We start from the raw sequence: 354 nt of genomic DNA on the forward strand, positions 1-354 counted from the left end.
CTCTAGAAGTTGTCATCTGAGAAAAGCTCGCTTGGTTTGTTAGCTGAGGATCAGCTAGAATTGTTCCCACCAGGATTCAGGAATATAAAAGAAATCACTGCCTGGTGTAGGTACCACCTATACTGCTGAAAACCATCCGGAGCTAATCTCTGGAGGTTGCATGCCCCTGACCAAGATTTAACATTTGCTTAACTTATGAAAGACAGGACTGAGAATGTAAGTAGATTACTGATTGCACAGGTAGTCTCTGAAAAAGAATACACAGGATATAGGCTAGGAAGTTTGCATTAAATTGGTTGCATAAGGAGATGCTGAGAAAGCCATTAATTACACAGAAGTGAAGAGATCAGGTGC

This window comes from Myotis lucifugus, unplaced genomic scaffold (assembly GCF_000147115.1).
Source record: "Myotis lucifugus unplaced genomic scaffold, Myoluc2.0 scaffold_535, whole genome shotgun sequence".
Classification (NCBI taxonomy): domain Eukaryota; kingdom Metazoa; phylum Chordata; class Mammalia; order Chiroptera; family Vespertilionidae; genus Myotis; species Myotis lucifugus.